Consider the following 22,856-nt stretch of genomic DNA (forward strand, 5'->3'; position numbering starts at 1 on the left):
CTTGATAAAGCTCTAATTTGACACACTCACCATCACCCCAAATTGTCATTCAACAGCCTTCTAGCAGTGAGCTTTTGATCAGCCACTTGATCAATTTTCTGCCCTGTCAAAACCCATTAGCCAGTCAGTTCCTCTTATATGGGTGCCGGGAACCAGGGAAGGACACTGACAGTATCACTGAACATGGATCATGTGCCAGTGTAAACACATGGGCAAGAGAGGCATGGCGTGACCAGCACATACACACATGTAAAAAATACTTTTTTTTACAGTGCTATTTGAGTGCAGGGTGCAAACATGTCCTAAATTTAAACTCAAATATGGGATTTTATTGCTTAGGCTGTCTTGACTATGTGACTGAAGTTCACACTTTCAGGTTTAATTCAGTGGTATAAAAATTATTATTAAAATTTAAAGCCCTTTTTATTCACAGTCCCCCATTTTCAGACACTCAAAATTAACTACAAACTTGACTAACACTCTTTTTTGCAGCTCATTATTCCATGAAAAATGTAACAGAAAACACCTGATGTTGAGTCATTGTAATTTTGATGTAAAATTAAATATGAGGCCCAAAGAGTTGTCAATGCGAGGCAGTTTGCTCATCAATAATCAGAAAAAAACAAAATAAACCTATCAGAAAAAAGCCATTTCTTTAGATGTAACAATTCAACAATCTGGTTCTTTCTTAAAAAATGAATTCACTTAACAGCTGAGCAACACCAAAAAGGCCTAAAAGACAATAAAAGACAACTGAAGTGGATGATGACAGAATTATTTCCAAAAGTTAAGATAAGCAGCATCTAACATCAAACCAAGTCAAGAATATTTTTGAGGAGGCAGGACTGTCATTGTTAAAGTCTACAATCAGGAGATGCCTTTGTGAATAGAAATGCTGAGTGTTTACAACAAGGTGCAAACCACCGGTTACACTCAAGACCAGGAAGGTGAGATCAGAGTTTTCCAGATATATTTATAAAAGCAAGATTAGCTTCTACTCAAATGATGGGGAAAGAAATGTATGGAGAAGGAGAGAAGAATTATCTGTCAAAGATGGAGGGAGTAATGATATGGTGTGGGCCTGTATAGCTATCAGTGGAACCAGGTCAGTAGTTTATATTGATGATGTGACTGCTGTTAGAAGTAGCTGGATGAACTCTGAAGTGTCTTGGGCTACACTGCTCAGATTCAGCCAAATGCTGAAAAACTGACTGGACAGCACAACGCAGTGTGAGTGAATAATGACCCAAAGCAAACTGCAATCGTTCCCTCCTAAAACTCCTTGAATTAAAGCTGCACTTCAGTCACATATTGATTGTTCGATTTAAAATCTGCTGTGTTGGTATACGGACACTATATCCTAAAAATTCTGTGCACCTGACAAAACTGATGATGCTTGATTTCATTTAGAAACAATCAAACCCCAATGAAGTGGTGAATACTGAAACTGCCTAGGAGTTTCAGTGGCTAAAGGTAAATTTCTGTTATGGTCTGTGGCTCAGTATCCAGGGAGTGTTCGGGTTGCCCTGGTGGTGGCCACCAGGGCAACCTGAGGGCGTGGCGCCCTCAGGTTGGGCCGTCACCATCGCACCTGCATTCCATTCCAGGCAATTACTGGAGGACTACTTCTCCCAGTGCGGACGGCTGCTCCACGCCAGACCGATAGTCACCCCTTAGTGGTCACCGTCCAGCGTTTGAAGCCTGCCACCTGCCTGTTTGTATGCCAGAGAATACCTTCAGTTTCCATCCCTGCCTCCTTGGATTTTCTCCCACGGACACCCTCCCCTCCAATCCCACTGTCTGACTCTGGTTCTTCCGACGGTCCCAATTATGTTTTCCCAGGGCATTTCTGTTCCTGATTTCCTCGACGTTAAGTTAGATCTTTGTCTCCCCTCGTTGTTCCTGATCTTTTCTGTTAAACCAATAAACCTGTACATAGTTCCAGAAGATTTGTACTGAGTCTGCTTTTGGGTCCCCGCTATGTGCGTGAACCTTGGTTCATGACACTTTCAATGAGTTTAATGACCAAATGGGAAACGTGTCACTTTGTAAATTCAATACCAATTAACGATTCACAATAACGTCCTTTCAGGTTGTGCCTTTGTGTCACATGAGCTAAAATCTCTTTCATGCAAAGGATATAATGACAACATAATTAACGAGGTGCCTTTTCAGACTAATGAGAAGAGCTTGCTTAAGCTTTAATCAGATGTTTTAATAGTCCAGTCAAGCTAAAAAGACATATGATGAAGCATCCTAATGACTCTGATGTAGACTTATTGAAGCATTATGTGCTCAACAAGGTTAGCCAACATAAGTGGGAAGAAGTGACAGTACATTCGTTTTTAAAGTCTAAAGTCTAATTTGGTGTCATCCTTTGCTTCATTACACAAACACTCACTACTTATTGCAGGTTTCCATGCAGTGAATCAAGTTTGATTTTATAGCCTCGCTGCAGGTTTCACCAGAGGTCACAGCAGACGGGAAGCAGACTTTTTCCAGGCAGTTCAAATGTTCAACCACTTCCTCTTCTTTCTTTACGCATACTAAAACCAGAGTAGATGATGAGCCAGCACTAGCTCCTTCGCCCCCTCTTTCTGTCTCATTATGCATTCATCAGATCATTCAGTCTGTCTCAAGGCAGAATGAGTTTTTAATGTGAAAGGCAGGGTCTGACTTCTCATCAAGTACTTATATAATATTATTCATAGTCATATTTGAACTCATTCTTATTGTAACCAGACAGATATGGCTATATGATCACATGATCATCCTGCTGATGACTTAACTCTCAGCCTTATGCAGGTTTATACTGTATATTTTCATGTATGAATACATCCTTACAAATTATTAAGCAGCCATTGTAGATAGCAAATGGACTGCCACTTATACAGCGCCTTCCTACTCTAACTAAACGTTCAAAGTGCTTTTTAGTACAAGCACACAGCAAATTCAAAAGTGTTAAATGTTTTGGTGTTAATAGTCTTCTTGCAAAAGTAGAGTTAATTTTACTCTAAGCAGAGTCACATTCTTTTAATGTAACTCTGAGGTGTAAAATGATAGTAGTTAAAATCGAGTGTTAAAAATGAGTGTTTCTATGTCAAATCTGGAGGTGTTACAATGGAAACATTAACTCTTGACCTCTTAACTCTGAACTCCTAGAGGGCTATGACACCAACAGAGTAAATTCACAGACTCCGCCCCCAGCACGGCTCCAATCGAAGCTGAAGTGAAGCCGTTTCAGAACATTTTGCTCTACATATTTGAGTTGTTTGCCATGCTTGGTAAGTCATTTTTTCAAAGATTGTTTCAATTATTATTAGCTTTTACTTCTGTGGCTCTTTGGAGTTGAGACAAAGCTGTGTGAAAGGCATTAGCCATGTTGCTCGCTGATAGCATAACATTCTGTTTTAGCTAGCTGAAAGGTATTGTTTGCGGGCAAATACCACAGCCTTGAAAAAAAGCTTGCATGTGAATTTTCAGTCAAACTTTGGTCAAATACACCTAAAACAATGTCTAGAATGTGAAATGTTGGTATAATGGTGCTACTTGAAGCCTGAAAACGATCGCCCATAAAAAAAAAAACGAGCAAACAGCAGTAGCAGACGTCCTGACTGGATTCTACGTTAGTATAGTAAAAATGAAAAAGGTTGAGGTTTTACATTTAGTTCAGTATTACCTGTTGCCTGTGTCCTTGTCTTTTGGGAAAATACTTTACACAAGTAATGGCTCAAAGAGGATTCCTTTTTTTTTTAACTGTGCTGCAATTGTTTACTGGATTATTTGTGCCATTAATTAGTGTCAACTAATTTTTATTCAATCTCCGCACAGGATATGCTTGTGAAGATGGAATATGGGGGAGAGCAGAAGTGCGTTGAAGTTCCACAAAGGGATGAATGAAGGACATGCATATTGTATTGAAGAAATAAGTGATGAGAATGCTGTTATTTGCATTTACCAGCTCACCTATGTCAGACCTTTTGATAAACAAACTTCTAATGAAAGTGAGAACATGTATACTGTTACATCTTTCAGAAAATGTTTTGAAATTGTGGTGCACAGTTCAGAATAAATGTTTTTCAAAAACCATTGCGTCTTTTTAGTAAATGTTTATTTTTCAAAAGAAATTTCTAGAAGTTCAGAACAGTAAAATTCACGCTTTTTAGAATGAATTGGAAGATAACTCTTACGTAGTTAAACTAAACTACTCTTTGAGAGTTAATATATAAACTCTTAACACCAAGTGTTAAATTATCAACTCCAGACAGATTTGGTGTTTAACACTAAATCAGAATTAACGTACCAACTCTCCAAAAAGAGTTAAATTAACACTCTCTGGTGTGGACCCATATAGACACTTTAATAGTGTTGAAATCAAATCCGACAGTGTTAATTTGGACATGCTGGATTTGCTGTGCACCATTCACTTAATCATACACACATTCACACAAGTGCTCCCTCACACTGATGCATTGGGGTAACTGTGGGTTCAGTATCTTGGGCGAGGATACTTCGATGTGCTTTGACAAGCCCACACACGTACATGAAACACACACACACCCAAACCAAATACCTCTGTGCTCTGAGGCAACAGTGCTAACCACCTCACCAGCATGTCACCAAAGTTCTCCATTTTAATTTAAATCTGTACTTCAGTACAAGCACTTATGCAGATGTTCAAAGATTCATTATACCTCTGGTCCTATTAATGCCCATCCAATAACATTGTGTGCTGTAAGGTTAACAGTACTCTTTGTCATCATCAATGATACTGATTGTGGCTGCTTTACACAAAATTTGAACCTCACTAGTATCTCTTTGATAGATTTTTATTTAACCACTGCTAACAAAGAAAAATTCCACGATCAATACTAATTAAACTGCAAGTGAAACTGCTAATCTATTGTGGTATCATGCAGATTATCTTCTATCTTGTTTTCTACAAAAGAAACAAGGCACCAATAGCATAGCCCGTTTCTAAAAATGGCTCAGTTGCTCTGTTGTGCATATACATGCCAACATGTGTGGTAAGTCAGAAAGGAGCCTATCAAAGCCATATAATTGCTTCACCCACAAATCAATAGGCTTCTGTCTTCTGTTGCAAGGTGACTGAGGTACTGATGATACCTATGAGTCCATTTGGTGCTCACGAGTAATGCTGTATAGGGAAAAAAACAACTGAACACACACACACAGAACAAATGTTCATGTATTCTCTTCACGTGAGTGCATATAAGTCTTCACAGGCACATATATTCTGTATACTCCCATGTTACAAAGGAGCTTCGCTGTCTTGCTTAAGGCTGATATCTGTACAGATGCTGTTTGTCAACCTACGTTATGCCTGACTGCAAGTCAGCATGGCAAATAGTAATAACTGTGTTTTCAATGTGGCTGCCTTATACATGGATACACAAGTGCTTGTTCACAGAGCAGCGTTTGATGTTACATTTCCAAGTTTAAACTCAGAAGAAAACAGGAATTTTTGAGGCTGAAGGAGCAGAAAGGCTGCACGGAAAATTGATTTTCTGCTCATGTCTTTTGACACAAATAATGCGAGGTCAGTGCAGATCAAATCAATTTGGTCCCTGGAAATAGTGTATAATTAACTGTTCTAATTAGGAATGGCACAGATGACAGGTTGTAAGATGAAAGAACAGCAATGCTGGTATAAAGAGGGAGACAGACAAAATAGACAGTCAGTGAACTACCATATAGACACTGCAGAAATATCAACAAGAAAAAGGGAAATTGAAAAGACCAGTTTAATACAGTAATGTTGGTTATTTACTGTGGTGCATAATTCATGCTGTCTTCTTTCAAAGACTGAAAGGCAGTTAAACTAAAGCTCTATTTATGTCGACACATGTTCAAGATGTATTTGTACTATAGTGTTTGGTACGTGTACAGTATATTCAAAATTTAAGAGGCGGTTTAGAGAATAGGCATATCCAGTTATCTCTCTTGGGAAGCCCTCTTTCAGTCTCTCTCCCTGCAGCTGTTATGTGATGCTAGAGTCTCATCAATAAGGTCATGTTGGAAAGGTGACTTTAATTGAAAATCGAAATGCCCCCACTCTCAGAAAATAGCACATTTGGCCCTTTAATGTTATTAGTTGCATTTTGCCTTTATGATTTATAGCGGATCTAATATGTTTAGATTTTTTCCTTCAATAGTTTTCTTGGAAAAGCTGAAAAAAGAAAAGAAAACAAGTCATTGCAAAAATAGACTTTCTCATTATAGTCCAATTATTATTATGATCACAAAATCTGGCATTACTATTACTTTTCCAATAATGAGCATACTTTTTATGTACTACCATACAGGTTTCATTACATTTGCAAGGTTACGTAATACAAAGTAAACTAAAGTATCCTTTGCCATAATGAGCTCAGTCATCCTGTTTTCTTTAAGAAACATCAATGGAAAGGTATTTTAATATATAATTCCACACTGCTTCAATAATGTTGAGGTATGGGCTCCGGGGAGGCCAATCCATGACTGAAAGTATTCCACTGTCTGTTTTTTTCTATCCATGTAAGCTTTTACTTCACTAGCTGTGTGTTTGGGATCTTTGTCGAGCTGAAAATTAAGCTGTTACCAATCAAATGCTTTCCAGATAATATGGGTCAAACTATAATGGTACCTTTCTGAGTTTATAATTCCATCAATTGTGATAAAATCCAGCCCAAAACCATGACAGAGCCTCCGCAATATCTGACAGATGGCTGTGTACACTCACTGATGAGCTTCTCTTCTGAACTCCTCTGTTCTTACTGATGATAATTTGAACCAAAAACTTCACATTAAGGTTTATCGTTCACTGTTGCCCCTCATTTTCAGTCCAGTTCTTGTGTAATTTGGCATAATTTGTAGATGTAATTAAAGAAATGAGAACAAATTATGCGTTTATGGGAACGGCTGCTAGTAACGACATGCCTAAAGTTACATAAAGATACTTTGTTAAGTTGTCTGTCTCGATGAACATAAAATTCAATTAGTCTGTAAATGGTCAGGTACAAGGACTGGACTGAAAAAGAGTGAAAAAAGCAGCCAAAGGAAAACTCTGGCTTTAATAACATGCTACATAATACTGTAGCATGTTATTCCAGCTAAATTACACTCCATATACTGCAGAGGAAACTGCAGAGTGCTGATTGCTCCTACTGTACAAACAAAGTTAAGAAACAAGGCTGTCAGGCTTAAAAGCATCTCTACAGTGAAATGTGCATTGCAAATAATGAAGCCTCTACATTCCCTATTGTGATGACAGTGACTCAGTTCGCGTCTCCCGTGCAACATGCGGAGCATGTCTCCAAGACGCGTGACACAAAGAGCGAAAAGAAAGATGTGAAACATTCCCTATTTCTGTATCATGGCTGACTCATCAATTGTGTGAGCTTTTAGCTGGGGAGCAAAAACTCTCAGTGAGCTCTCGAGTTGCTGCTCCACAAGGCGGACTGGGTTTTGTTCTATTATTTCTTGAAAAAGTGTGATCACGCTCATTCTCTGATCTGACAAACACTGTGTTTTTGTCTAACTTTAACAGTAACGCACACATACAAACACAAAGGCCGTGACAGTTTTAACAGCTGGAGATGGAAAAGTAAAATATAACTGCATGCAATTTTGCGCCGATAAGAAGAGGAATCAAATCACCAACAGTTAAAAATGACTACGTGCTATATAGGCGAGCCTGTATCATCAAGTACATACTGCATATTTTTATAGTAATTTCTATGTCAGCATGTACATTTACACGCTCTTTATTTTCTAAATGCATCTTCAATTAAATGCCATTGCTGCCTGCATGAAATCGTGTGGTTGAATGATTTCTAGTCCACATCGTGCAAGGATTTTATCACACTTAAATATCAGAAAAATGAAAGTTTACAAAGTTAATGATTCGACTGCAAAACTGAATTTACTTTTTACATGGGAGACATTGCATTTTGAAACACAGCTGGCAACCATTTCACTCAGCGTGGAAAAGGGACTAGAGAAAGGGTCAGGCAGGTGAAGATCAAGGCCAGGAACCAACAGAGTAAAATTCAATTTTAATGTTGTTGAGGAGGCAAAGGGACATTTCCTAAAGGTGGTTTAGAAAAAAACCGAGTGGGAGTATCCTCCCATTTAAATCTGGGACTCTCCACCATTTGACCTTAGAACTGAAGAAGCTTCTCGGATGAGAGGTGAAACGTCTTCAAGCAACTTAAAGAAGTCCAGACGCTTTTCTTTGCAAGCTCCTTTGACTACGATGACCTGGATGACTGAGAACCTTCACAGACATATTGGTGAATATAATTGGTCTGAATGTGTAAATGGGAGAATGGTTGTGTCTCCCTCTGAGTCAGCCTGGAGATCTGTCCAAGGGCTACCCAGCCTGACGACCCTATGACAGTAGGGATAAGCTCCAGCCTCTGTGACCCTGAATTGGATAACAGGAAGAAGATGGATGGTTGAATGGATGCTAAAAGGTCTGAGGAGACGGGACACCAGGCAGAGATTGATAGCCATGACCCTAACTTTCCTAAATGGACAGGGTTACAACAATATACCTGATGTTATTTGAGAAATGGGCTTCCCTCAGTGAAGGTTTGAATGGCAGTTTGAAGACATGTGAACATACAGACACATACACTAACATGTGCACACACAATGCTACGTTACTTCCATTTAAGGCAACATACAGTTTGTTGATCATAAGCAATGGCGGCCGGCAACGGTGACAAAACAAGCTGAAAGTCCAACAAGGAAATCTGAAGAATGTGGAAACCATATCAGATGTTGGGATGTTAGGACTGTGACCTTTGTGTAAAAAGACTGAGAGTCCTATTAGGAGAACTGAATGTCTATGAAACAAAAACTACATTTTAGTGAAAATACACGGTTGTACTTCGACACACTCTCCACCACATACAGTGTGCGGATTCACACAAGATTCACATGCACACCTAAGTTCCCAGTAAGAACTCTTCCATTTGCAATGCGATGTGCAATTTTCGCAACACCCTGCATTGCTCTTTAGCATTCAAGCCTCACTCCTCTCTCCTGGAAGTCTTTCCGGTTTCTCCATACTTATTTCTTTTACTTTTTTTGATAACCAAAACGTTTAGATTATGTTGAAACTGTCTTTGTTTATGCAGTCCTGATTTTAATTTAATCTCATGGTCCTCCGAGTGTCATTTTGAGGACACGTCAGTGTTGTTGCAGAGCATGAATTGCTGTAATTACTGCAGTTTGTTTGAGCGTGCACATGAAACCTCTCTTCATCTGCGTGGGAAAAGACGGGCTCAAAATAACTTCAGAGCTAATTTTTACTTTATTCCTTTCCCCCCCAAAATGGCATGATCTCCGCACCTGCAAGTAGGTGAGAGCTTTGAATTACTTCTTTTTTTGAAATAAATAAAAAAAATAACATAAAAAACTTTGATCTGCTGCTTTTGATTTGAGCATCATTAACTGTTAACAGCATGAGCTATTAATAGTGTTTGTCACTGGGTTGTGTTAAAAGGAGAATGGATGTAGGGATTGGGCAGCATGAGTAGAAGATTCACAAACCGGCTGCATTCATCATTAAACAGTCTATTCCCGAGAATCTGGGTGAAATCACACACATGGGCCGTGAAATAAGCAATCTGCAGGGGATCTCTGGAGGCCTCACACTTACAAAGAGGCTCCCTTTTAATGATGGGCTCATCCGTTTTGGACAAGATGCCAGGACTGGATGTTGATAACTCGTTTTATGTATTGGCTTCCATATACAATTACCACTCAGTGACTTTGGTTTCACTTCACTTAGCCTCACTATATGGATTTGCTGTTGAAGCAGTGGGGAAAGATAAGGAGACTGGCTTGCTGCTATTAGTGAAACACAAAGCTTTCGCTCTTTTCTACATTGATTAAACAGCAAGTTTTTTTTGTTTAAACTATGTCATCACAATGCTGTGCCACAGAATATGTATACTACTGGGTGAAAATTTAGATCCAACCACCAGCAAAGATCTGGGTAATCTGCTGTGGGCTCCCTATCGTGGGTGTGCCTACAGAAAACACTCATTGCCCCCCTTATGGGTTAACCCACTGTCATTTTGCCCCTCGGGGCCCATGTTGTGGTTTTCTGTGCGAAATCTATAGTAGGTTTGCCCACGGAAAACCCATACATGGACTCTAAAGGGCAAAACTGCTGTGTTTGCACAACCACTTTGGGCCTGTGTGGGATATATGTGAATTTAATCAACACATGCAGCCCCACAGTCCACCTACATCTACCCACTGTGGGTTTGCTATCACATTGTTTATGATAAGTAAAAGTAAGGCAGGTAAAATCTGCCAAATCAACTTTAGTCACCCCTTGTAAATAAGGAAGCAGCCCCCTCCCCCTCCCCACACCAAATGGTGGCCAGTAATATACCATGGGACACATGGGTATTCGAGTTTGTGGACAGGGCCTCCCGTGTTCTACAGACGGCTGCAGACATACACTGTTGTACCGGTGACCAAGAGTTTGTGTTTGTTAAATAGTTTATTAGTCTCAGTGCTGGTGATTTCCTGTTTTACTTTCGTAACCTTTCATCAGTCTGTTCCCGTGTCATCCGTACTTGTCTCCCTATATCCCCTGTCTAGTCTTCTCGTCTTCTTTTAAGTTAACCATGGTACCTCCTTCAGTCACGCCTCCCCTTTTTTGTTCCCCTTTGTGTTTGCACAGTCCATATCTTTATGTGTTTGCCTTTCTCTCTGTGTCACGTTTGTATGTCTCAGTCTGTCTCAGTGTTAGTTTCCTGTGTTATTTTGATAGTCCCTCATCCCGAGTGTGCTATGTTCAGCTTAACTTCTCTTGTCTCCTTTGATTAGTGTCTGCTGTGCTGCCACCCGTTTCCTGTTCCCTAAATGCCTGCATGCATTTATATATTGTCTTAGTCTCCCTTTTGTCATGTCGCCCATCATGCTGTGTGTTTCTCTCATGTCATATTCTCCATGATTAGTAATTCCATTTCAAGTTCCAGTGCTCTCTGGCTGTGATTTGATTTAATTCTGCATCTGAGTCCTGCATTTGGATCCACAGCTCTGACTGCCTACACAGTCATAGGACAGCTGAAGGGGTAAAAAGTGACATTCACTGGTGGCATGATATTCACCAGACCAGTAACAAAACAGCCCTGTTAGCTAATTGTTTAAAGACAGAAATTCATCCTAGCATGGAGGGAGACACGGGTATAGGATGGATATTGAGGATGTATTATACATACATTATACATGCATCTATAGCCTCATCAAACCCACAGTAGATAATCATCTTGGTATATTCAAGACAATCTGCAGGGAGAGAGGACCATTACTTCTCTATTGGAAAGAGCAAGTGAAGTGTGAGGGGTGGGGGACGGAGTTTAATCTCCTTTTTAAGCCTGGTGAGTCACACTAAGAGGAGCAGTTGTTGTTTTCTTTATTCCTGAGTGAAATGCAGAATCCACTGGGAGCAAGAAAAGCCCATACTGACCTTTTGTTAAAAAGGCATGCCTTTTGGTTTGCCTTTCCCTCCGGAGCACTCATGCAGGCGAGGCAGAACCATATCCCCCACCTCAAGCCACCCCTCCTTGTAAGAAAAAAAAAGACAAGGTGGACAATAAAGAAATTGAATTTCTTTTCCTGGCTGACTGTTGTGACAGGTGGTAATTTTTCCTGTACAGACTCATACTGAAGGGAAAATATAAAAGCTAAAAGCTGCGATTACAGAAGTTTCCATATAAATGCATATTAAAATGTAGCTCACTAATTGCCAAATTAGAGTGCCAAAAAACATCTCAAGTTAAAAGGGAACAAAGGACAATTCATAGACCATTTAAATTAAGTCTCCCATTTGTCGTTCTCAAGTGACTGAACAATGTCCTATCACAGAGCAACGATTATGTATCATCCATCAAGTGTTGTGGCCAACCAAAGCAGACAGATTGCAAAAGGATGTAATTACCAGAATTCTCATTCCTATTTAACACTTCATTTGTCACTTCTTGTTGTGTAAGTGCCAGAAAACCTGTGTACTGCAACATGCTGTAAAACTGCACAAACATAAAGGTTTCGATGAGTTTGCTTTTGATGGCTTAACAAGAGCTAGCTTTTTCTCTTGACCTGTGCTACAAACAAAGTGGCTCATCTGCTGCACAAGTGATATATTACTTTGTTTAATCACCATATCTATTTAATTAAATAATATCGATTGCACTGGCTTCCTTTTCTTTGGCACTCCTTTGCTACCATCTGAGCTGGCAAAGGCTTCTTTAAACTGTATAAAGCACAACACACAGTATAGAGACGTCTCACTAATAGTGTTGCTGCTCTTAAGCCATGTATCCTCTGCATTAGCAGGATTGTTTTGATTTAAGTCACACTTACAGGAGTGCTGAGAAGGGGGTAGCTATAGGGGTTGTCACTATACCAGTATTTCAAACTTCATACTGATATGCAGGAACATACTCTATATCATTTTCAATACCAGAAGGGAAAAAGACAAAATTAAGAAAACCTTTTCCCCCTTATTTTTCTGCTTTCTGGTTTCCTGTGCATTTTTCTCAACTGCAACCAGGGATTTTGACACACTTTGACTTGCTTCAAAGACACAAAGAATTGTGTTATGTCTGTCTATAAATGAGCAGGATTGATATCATTTGTTGTCTAGATCTAAAATTAAAGTTAGCTTTTTGTTATTAGCCACAGCTGCTACCGTAATGATAACAGAAGGCTAATGCGGGTAATTGCTAATAGCTAAACTAATGTTCACCATTGTGCTGACAAGGTTAACATTTATGATAATTGTTTAATATTTCAATGTTATTAAAACAGGAACTTTAATGACCTTATGCAAATTTTCATGAAGACTGATTCACCAGGTTTACAGTGCTGCTGTTTATGTGTATAGCTGCTAGTAGTGGAGAGGAGAGGCTGTGTGCTGTAGAGCAGTGTGAAGTTGTGCGTCAGCTGAAGGAGGTGAAGACTTGGTATCGGTATTCCTGCAAATGAGTATCTAATGCAGTATTTTTTAGTATCAATTAGTACCAGAGTATCAGGGTTTTTTGACAAACTGCTCGATAGATATACTGCCCACAGTAACGAACAGGAAAGAAAAAAAACGAGTACTACTTTGTTTTCAGACGCTACACATGTAAAGGCTAATTTAGGTCATGGAGCCCTGCTCTAAAAGCTGACATAGATATAATACTGTATTGAAGCTGGATTTAAAAAATAAGTGCTTGAAGTTAAAGTTTTAAAAACAAGTTTAGAACCATCTTTCTGCCAGTGCGGACCGTTATGTCATGTGGTTGGTTGGTAAGTTGCGGCTAATAGACCCACATTAGCTTATGTTAGCTAACGAGTGACAGAATCAATAACTCAGAGAAAAATAACGATATTATAACTAAAAGTCACTTTAAGGAGATCACATCTGGCCCTTGCTGCAACAATGAGTAAGAAACTGAGTAATTTACTGTCCATAAATTATGAAAAAACTATGAAAAAAATAAACTGTAACTTATTCCAGTATGGACACTTTAATACTTTCATATCTGGGCTGTTAATAGGAAGACATGACCGGTAGCATTCTGACTTTACAATAACACATCACATGTCATTTGACAACAGGAGCAGGTGCTTTTAAAATGGGAATATGATTTTGGCCAGGACTGGACTCCATTGTCCATCCCTCAGTTAGGTTATGGTGCCAGCGGCGGATTATCACCGTTGACAGACCAAAACTACCTGCACAACAGAAGTGGAGACTTCAAATTGAAGTCTTTGACTGGCTAGCCGTTTTCCTCTAAATTTACGGAAAGCTAAACTCCAACGTGCTTGTTTAGTTTATGCTAAGCTAACCAGGCTAAATATACAGAAATGAAAAATTAGAACAAGCATTTTTCTTTTCTTTTTTTTTTGACACAGCATCTACTGAAATGAAATCCAGATTAATCCTCACAGACAGCTCATTCTGAGGTTTGCCACGAGACAATCTGTCTCAGCTGCTCCTCAAAGGAAAACCACAAACTTAATTTCATTTCATCAGTCTACATCAGCAACAGCATTCAATAACTGTGTGAGTGGCATGTCTTATTAGTGAAAATGCAACAAGTGGAGCCAACGCTGTAAAGCACTTGTTCCTAGCTCCTTCGACTGGAGCCAGAGGCAAGGCAATCTCCTCCATCGCAGTGAAAGATTGAGCCATGGCTTTCAGAGACTGAGAACACACTACAGAGGGAATCATGTATTCATGAAATTTTATATATCGGTGTCGTTGTGTCATTTCTGCCTTTTAACTGGTGGCCAGTCGAAAAAAGGTTGGTTTTTTTTGTCCTCCACCCCTCAATCACACAGCGTTTCCTCTCTCCAAATGCAATTTAGACGGAGCTGTGGTTGGAGGGCATTAGAAATGAACTCCTCAGAGGCCTTGCTTAGGAAATGAAATTGCCTCGACCATGGCCTTTTGTCACGTAACACCACAGTGCATATTAATGATAGGTGGCAAGTGGTGTGGCACCGTGCTACAGAATTCACACGGCAACAAAAGTCTAATCAGCCTTTCCACACATTCACTGTCATTGTTTGTTGTGTTCTCCATCTCTTCCCTGATTGATTTCTTATTAGCTCTTTATTGACATTTACTGTAAGGGTCTACAAAAGCCAGCTGATATTTTAGTTTTTCATGGGCACCCTATTTGCATTTTTTAAAATAAGTACATTCAGGAAAAAATGTTAACTTCAACTTTAATCCCGGCCCTTGTACAAAGCCAGTGGATATTCTAGGATCTGCTTGTGTCTGTAACCCTTTTGTATATTCCCCATTCTGTCATATCCAAGTCAACAGTATCCTTGGCCTCCATTGGTATTTGCTCCTAAAAGTTTAAGATTAGCCTATCTCTGTGTCCCAGCTTCACTAATGGTTGGTTCCCACGTCATCGCTACCAGTGACAGAACTTTATTGGCATTATACGCCTTCTCTTTCTGGTATTTTTTTATGCCCTGCGTACACGTTTAGTCATTACCTCCTTAATGACTTTTTAACTTAGGCTTGCTGAGAAAATAATGACCAAAAAGCTACAAGCTATTTACAAAATTGAATGAAAAATCAGTGCCATATATCACTGGTGGCAAACTGTAATTCATAAACAAAAAAAGTGGGGAGACAAAAAAAACTAAATCCTCCGCTTGCTTCAGAGGATGTGGTTGTTAATTCACTACCAACATGGTTTGACTCAGTCAGGTTTCCAGCAACAATCAACGCACGTAACAGCGCTGGGGTTTTTGCTCATATTGCACCACGTCACGACTGAGCACACCAGCAACTAAAGCAATTTGTCAGCAGTGGATGTACACTGCGGGAAGCTAATGCAAACCAAGCTAGCTGATGTGTAACATTAAATAACATACATGAGTTCACAAATAGTGAAAGAAAATTATCTTTGTAGATTCCAAACAAAATTATTTCTGCAGACCTTCCAGGAGGGGAGTGCCTCTCTGAATGTGCCAGTATTATGCATGCTGGTGCAGGAAACATCATTAATATACATCTAATTATTTCTATTTAATGAATGATATGTAGGTCGCCGTTTAAAATGAAATGTCATAAAATCGCAAATCACACGGTTTGATTTCCGAGCCAGGAGTGCAAAAAATGTTCCATTTACCATGTGACTTAATAGAAAACAGTAACAAACAGCTAATCCACATATTTACATGTTGCATGTTTTCATTAAATTGACTTGATTTCTGTCAATTGTTTGTTTATTAGTTAACTGTTCGTTTCCACTCACCTGCCACTTCATTAGGTACACCTATTCAACTGTTTGTATTTGAGAAACTGCTGGGATTTCTTCTCACAATTGTCACCAGTATTTGCAGAGAATGCTCCAAAAAAGAGAATATATCCAGTGAGCGGCAGTTCTCTGGGTGAAAATGCTTTGTTGTGGCAATAGCAGAATGTTCAGACTGCCTTTAACTAGTAGGAAGGCAACAGACACTTAAATAACCCCTCATTACAAACAAGATACGTAGAAGTGCATCTACGAATGCCTAACAGGTTGAACCTTTAAAGAGAAGTGCTACAGCAGTAGAAGACCAAACTGGGTGTCTCTCCTGTCAGGAAACTACTGCTAGTGTTGATGTGGGCTCACTAAATCTGGACAACAGAAGACTAGGAAAATGTTCTGGTCTGACGAATCTCAATATCTTCTGCATCATTGGGCTGGTAGGGTCAGAACTGGTGTGAACAACATAAAAGCATGGATCCATCCCGCCTTGTATCAATGCTTCAGGCTTCAGTGGTGGTGTAATGGTGTGGGGGATATTTTATTGGCACAACTTTTCCCTCTTTAGTGCCCAAAGTAGGAATGTTTCCAGCACTTCTTAATTCTTCATGTATGCCATGAAGAATTAAGGCAGTTCTGAATTCAAAAGGGTGTTCAACGAAGAGCTACATATTATTAAGGTGTACCCAGTAAAGTCCTTCATGAATATATATCTTTAGAAATGAGAAAAACCTGCAAGCTATTCAGGCAGGGATCTAGCCACCCTGTGTCATACATGTGACTCACTCTCATCACGTCATATACCAAACATCCTGAGTCTACGTTAAGCACAGTTTCCTGTCTTTTTGTCTGATATGCCAGTATTACTCCTGTCACGTATCACTCAGAGTATAACCTCAGAGTCCTCCCGCAGGCTGCGGGGGGAAGTTCACTCATCACCCCAACTTCTTTAAATGCATCATATTTGTGGAGAATGATGAGCTCGGAGCCTTGATGCCAAACTTAACTGTATTCTGTTGCTTTAGCAAATCAGTCATTTAAAACATGAGTTGTCTGACTGAACTTGATTTCAGTGTACAGAACAAAGCCAAGCTATAGTGAGTTTTTTCACCAGTTTTCATCAAATGACAATATGAAGCTGGACACTCTGGTGACAGTGGCAGAGAAAAGGACATTAATAAAGAAACTGATGGACATTATGGACAATGCCAGGCATCCTCTGCACACGGCCATTAACAACCAGAAGAGTCTGTTCAGTGACAGGCTGCTTCTCCCCAAGACAAGAACTAACAGACTTAAAAACTCCTTTGTCCCACACGCCATCAGACTGTTTAACTCCTCTCTGGAGGGGAGAGGGAGGGGAAACAGGAGGACAAAGGAGGGGGGAACAACTAAGCTGTAGTGCCTCTTCACCTCACTGTGCAATACCTTTTGTGCAATACTTTTGTAAATAGTCAACAGTGCAATAGACTCAATACTTGAAATGTGCAATTCACTTGTATTTTTATTTTTTATTCCTATTTATTCTATTTATCCCCTTCGTATATTTTATTTATATTGTCTCTGTATTTATATATGTGTGTGTGTGTGTGTGTGTGTGTGTGTGTATATATATATATATATATAATATTCTGTAACTCTGTAACTTCTGTCGGTGCTGTGCTTTTTTGGAAATCGAATTTCCCAGAGGAACCCACCCGAGGGATTAATAAAGTTCTATCTAATCTATCTAATCTAATCTAATCTAATCTAATATAAAGCTCTTAAATGTCAATACTGATACTGGATACAACAAAAGAAAGAAAAATATGTCTTTCAAAAGCTCAGTCAAAGGGTCTAAAATATAATTTGTTCAAGATTTTTATTATAGAGCTAATTATTGATGAAAGAATAAGACAATAATGTAACGCAGGCTGAAACAAATCTTCACTGTGAGCCAGGTTCCTGTCTACAGGTTGCATGGATGGACGGACAGATGAATTTTTATTATCTCACAGTGCAGTCTGTCTCTACTTTACTCTGCTACATTACGCAGAGACAAAACTGAGAAGAAGAAGAAAAACAGCGACGAGAGAAAAATAAAAGATAAATGACTGTGACCCTCAGTGTGAAATATGAAAAGTATATCATTTCTGCCTCTTTCACCTGCTCTGTGCAGGGAAATGCTGCAGAGAATGAAACTCATCCACAAACCATACTTCCCTCATTCGAGTTCTCTCGAGTCTTGAGAAAGAAATGAGAAGAATACTATATAAGTACATCTCCTATAACACTTTTAGGGATGTTTTTTCTTAGATTAAATTTATGATCACACAGATTCCCATGAGAACCACGGAAAAAACTGAGAGCACACATTCAGACTAATGCTGCATTCTGATCCATATTCTTTCAAGAGTCAACTTTTCTTAAACTAAATACGCTTCCTTCTTTTAGTTTCTTCTAGCCTCCTCTTCTGTTTTGCTGTCAGGTTTGGTGAGTCCTTATTTTCTGTGCCTAATTTTTACCTCTATGTCTCATTACCCCGCATCCCTGAAATCAAGGCAGTTTTATATTTCTTTTGTCTTTTTGCTTTTAGATCCATTTCCTGGAAAACAAAAGTACCTTGATTGCAAAACGGATCCATCAGACTCGACAACCAGAGATTATGAGTTGGAGGATATCATAACAATTATTATGGTGGGCTGAGTTCTCAGTGGAATATGTGGAAGGTTTTCAGACCAACATTCACAGATTTGCCTCCCTACGCTGTTTAGTTATTGCCCAGCTTCAGGATTGTGTTAATGCCACATCACCTCCTTTCACCCGCCCAGGTCCCATCTCCCCCGTCACCTGCCTCACCAACTCTCCACTGTCCGAGGCACCATTCCCACCACTCCATACCACAGCAGCCATGTTCTTCTGTCTTGCCTTTCAGCCTCATCATTGCTGTATTGTCAATGTTGCCAGATCCAAAGCTCAAGTACCAGAGTCCTCTTGTGTTTCGCGGCTGCTTTGACAGCTACTACATCTAGATGAAGGTAAAAGTGTCCCATTGGACTATATTTTACTAGCGCTACTATTTGTTTTACTGTTTATCTATGATGCTGAAAGAAAGGTGAGTGTTCCTTAGTAGATGCTATAGTGGTGTTAACATACTGATGCTGAAAAATGAAAATCCCTCTGTCAAATACAAACACATGCAAACAGGAGTGGATGATGTGTGCATTATTTGCTTGTGTAATGTGTCCCAGAGTGTTAACACTGCCAGGTTGTGAAATGCAGAGGAAGAAGACAATCATCTGACAAAACAATAGCTGGAGATTAGTCTTTAGCTGAGGACACGTGGTGGGTTTCATGTTGGAGCAACAGCTCGTCACAATGCTGTGTCCAGTTTCCTTTGCTTTCCTGGGATCACAGTGTTGTGCGCTTTGACTTTTAGGCCCTGAACTTTGTCAGTTCCATAAACTCACAATGACAAATAATTTGCTGGATGTCAGAAGCTGAGTGTGCAGCAGCCAGGAATGAATGGAACCAGAATGCTGGAGAGTCAGTGCCAATGGTTGTTATTGAAGATCATAAGTGTCCTTTTCAGGTTGTGTGTGTGTGTTGGAAAAATCAAACATAGAGAAACAAATTTTAAATGTATTTATTGGAATAAATAAATTTATATTAATAAAAAAAATCATCTTTTTTTTTTACACTAAATAAACTGTCAAATCGTAAACAAAGTGATCAGCACATACAGGTATTATAAACAACATTACATATTAGTTAAGCTTCTGTCACTGCCTTCTTGAAGTTTAGGAGCGCCTTAAAGATTGAGATGGCTGATTAGATTAACACTTAACCGAAGGCAAACGTGACAGGTGTAAAGCTGTGTCAGTAAGAATTAGATATGATTTTCTACAGCAGTGGTCTCTGCGGTTTAAGGAAGGAAAGGAAAAAGGGACCTCAAGGTGATCACTTGAGTGCTTTTGAGAGTCCGGTGCTAACACAGAATAAAGTGAGAGTAGCTGAGAGCTGTGACATGAAACACCTCAACTAACTACAATATGGTTTCAGTGCCGGGGCCATGACCTTTCCTAATGCAGTGTATGAAAGTAGCCCTCATGAGTTGGCAGGCCAATATTAAAAATCCAATTGTGTACAAATGAAAATGTGTAAGGCAGAGAGGTAACGACGGTATGTGTGAGGGAGGGAGAGAGTGAGACAGTAGTAGAATAAGAGAATAAAAGAATAAAGTGTTTAATTTATCACCAAGTGAGAAAAAAGCCCATTCATCTATAATCCATTAATCTGGAACACTTGTGAGAGCCCGATTCGAGTCTCTTTCTCACTGACTTATGACAAACTGAGCAAATCACTGGGAGCAGAAAAAAGAAGCACCGAACAGGCGGCGCAGCCCACACTGTAAAAAGTACGGCCCTGCTCTCTGCTCACACATGCAGAGGTGCATTTGCTCTTGGTGCCAAGAACATGCAAAGTGGCACTTCTTTACCAGGATCAAGCGGATGACACCAAGCAGCTCTGATTTCAGACTGTTTTTAAAGAAATTAATGTCAATGTTTGTTTGCCAAAATAGATACAGTTAAATTTGCTTGATAGTAGCATTTTTAGCACTGTAACAAGCGAGGCAGTGTTTTAAAAAAAATTACGTCTCAGTAGCAAGAATATAAGTTTTTCTTGGACAATTTCTCATAGAGCCATATGAGTTTGGAGGGTGCTAACTGTGATAAATTAGAAAACACTTTGGAGGCAATTACAAAAAAAATGAACAATGGTGACAAACAGCTACACAGTTACTGAAAATACTCAGCGCAAATCTATTTTATTCATGCAAAGGATGCTGAGAAGCTCTTTGAATATTGTCACACTTCTACAGTACAATGGGCATTTTGTATCAGCTTTTAGGCACAGTCTTTCCTACATGGGCTATACTCCATAGTATGGGAGAATAGCAAGAATGTTTTCAAAGTGAGCTTTAAATTTCCATCACTTTTATCAGTGCTGGCTGCTCAATGCAATAGAAAACAATAGAAAGATTCAGGGAGAAGGTAATCGGCTGCTGCATGATGAGCCAAGGGATCCAGGGGCTCCTTGACTAGCTAAGATAAGGCCGACTCATCCCACAACACCCACTGCCAGAGTTCAGGCTCATGGATTTTTCCACACTGAAGGGCACTGCCAACTCACTGAGTTATCAAAAATTCCTTTCAGTAGAAAACTATACACACACCCCTAAACACAGAAAGACAAACAGAAGGCGGACAATAAGAAGACTTTATGTGAGACCAAACCACCACAAGTCTTAAATGACTGATTTTGTCTTCAGTCATTTGCAGCAAAGAACACTAAAAACACATTGCTGAGCACATTCATATTTAATGTCTCTCTTGAGTTGTGGGTTCACTTAATGGCCTGATCATTTGATATCTTCTTTCACTACCAGCTATCACAGCCAGACATGGCTAAGCTGCAAATTTAAATGAGGTCTCTGTGGTTTATACAAGAGTTTCACCTGTTTTTGTATACTGCCTTTGCCATAGTTTGGGGTAAACAATATGTAGACATGGAACCATCGTGCAGAGACTGGTGGCAATGGTGGACCCCTTTGTATTAACTGAGCATCATTTAAGCACCAAAGTCTATCTGAGTATTGTTGCTGTCCCTGTTCATCCCGTTATGACTACAGCGTCTCTGATGGCTGCTTCTAGTAAGATAATGTGCCATGTCACAAACTTCAATTCATCTAAAGCTGGTTTCTTGAATTAGACAATGAGTTCACTGTGCTCATGTACATTTGGGAATGGGAAATTCAGGAATGCTTCCAGCACTGTTGTATCTATGTTGCAAAATATTAAGGCACTTCTAAATGTAAAACTGGGTCCTACCAGGCAGAATTGACTGGCTCTGAGGATTTTAATTCAGTCACCTGTGAAATTTTCGAATGATCGTAACAACACGATCCCTCCCACCTTTCTGGCATCATTTAGGGGACGTGTGACCTTCTGAAAACAGCAACTCAACATTTCCACATCCATATGTCCAGCTCCTCTATAGAGAGCAGCTGCTCATACAGAACAGGCCAACAGCAAATGGAATCAATTAAAGGAATTATGTGGCGAGCTGGAAATGTTTTAAACAGCGAAGAAAAAAATCTCTTCAGAGTGACAGCAACAAACTGCCAACCTGATCTCTCTCTCTCTAACAGGATTACGACAGACAGCTCTCCTCCTCCACCTGATCTCTGCTCCTGTTTCTTTATGCATCTCTCTGCTGCTTCCTCTGACACTTTCAGACTTAATTTCTATCACTGTGCCATTGAGAGCATCCTCACTGGATGCATCACCACCTGGTATGGCAACAGCACCGCCTACAACCGCAAAGCTCTCCAGCGAGTAGTGCGGTGCTCTGAACGGATAATTGGAGGTGAGCTTCCCTCCCTCCAAGACATCTACAGGAAGCGCTGCCTGAGGAAAGCGGGGAGGATCATCAAGGACTCCAGTCACCCCAGCCATAAACTGTTCAGACTACTTCCATCAGGAAGGAGGTTCTGCAGCATCCGGTCCCGTACCAGCAGACTGAGAGACAGCTTCTTCCACCAGGCCATCAGACTGCTGAACACGTCATAGACACCTCAGCTTCACTACTGGAACTTCAACACTATGCACTCCACACTGTATATAAATGCCACTTGTTTTGCACATATTCAACTCTGTATATTTTTATATATTTCATTTATTATTATTATTTTTTTACTATTTAATTTGTAAAATGTGTATACACACACACACACACACACACACACACACACACACACACACACACACACACACAGGAAAATGTTTAGTATACACATCCAGAAATGCATACACTATTATATATTGTACATATATTTATTAGTTTCAGATGTAGCCATTCTTGTATTTGCTGGTTTGTGTTGTTGTGTTTGCACATTTCTGTTGCTTGTGGGCTCGCACACAAGAATTTCACTCGCATGTGCTGTGCCAGTGTGCCTGCACATGCGATGTGACAATAAAAGTGATTTGATTTTTGATTTGATTTGATTTGATTTCTCCTTCTTATTCA

At 39.7% G+C, this 22,856-nt stretch overlaps 1 protein-coding gene across 1 annotated transcript in view; it reads right to left on the bottom strand.

Moving 5' to 3' along the window:
* Positions 1-22,856, bottom strand: part of LOC102305603 (SPHK1 interactor, AKAP domain containing) — a 161,807-nt gene that overhangs the window by 120,328 nt on the left and 18,623 nt on the right. Inside the window, exon 2 of the mRNA XM_005933172.3 lies at positions 11,498-11,593. The gene's annotated coding sequence lies outside the window, so the exon portion shown is untranslated. The remainder of the gene's footprint in view (positions 1-11,497; positions 11,594-22,856) is intronic.

Source organism: Haplochromis burtoni, unplaced genomic scaffold (genome assembly GCF_018398535.1).
Source record: "Haplochromis burtoni strain Fernald_Lab_line unplaced genomic scaffold, NCSU_Asbu1 Contig_160, whole genome shotgun sequence".
Taxonomy (NCBI): Eukaryota; Metazoa; Chordata; class Actinopteri; order Cichliformes; family Cichlidae; genus Haplochromis; species Haplochromis burtoni.